Source organism: Sinocyclocheilus anshuiensis, unplaced genomic scaffold (genome assembly GCF_001515605.1).
Source record: "Sinocyclocheilus anshuiensis isolate Anshui unplaced genomic scaffold, SAMN03320099.WGS_v1.1 scaffold436, whole genome shotgun sequence".
Classification (NCBI taxonomy): Eukaryota; Metazoa; Chordata; class Actinopteri; order Cypriniformes; family Cyprinidae; genus Sinocyclocheilus; species Sinocyclocheilus anshuiensis.
In genome coordinates, this window is record NW_015560618.1 from 2,162,529 (window position 1) to 2,162,738 (window position 210).

The window sequence follows — 210 nt, forward strand, 5'->3', positions numbered from 1 at the left end:
TACATACACCCACACACATACGTGTATATATATATATATATATATATATATACTGTATATATATATATAATTAGATTAAATATATTTAATATACATTTATATATTCTGATATTTATTTATATATTTATTCTGAAAGCTGAAGCTGCAATGCAAAAGCTGAAGTGCTTAGCTGCTGCTGCTGGTCTGAGCTGTTTTTTTCAGCAGGAACAG

General features: G+C 26.7%; 1 protein-coding gene across 1 annotated transcript in view; it reads right to left on the reverse strand.

Moving 5' to 3' along the window:
- Positions 1-112: 112 nt before the first annotated feature.
- The window catches only part of LOC107681742 (carboxyl-terminal PDZ ligand of neuronal nitric oxide synthase protein-like), a 21,449-nt gene continuing 21,351 nt past the window's right edge, over positions 113-210 (reverse strand). The window contains exon 11 of the mRNA XM_016478065.1: positions 113-210. The gene's annotated coding sequence lies outside the window, so the exon portion shown is untranslated.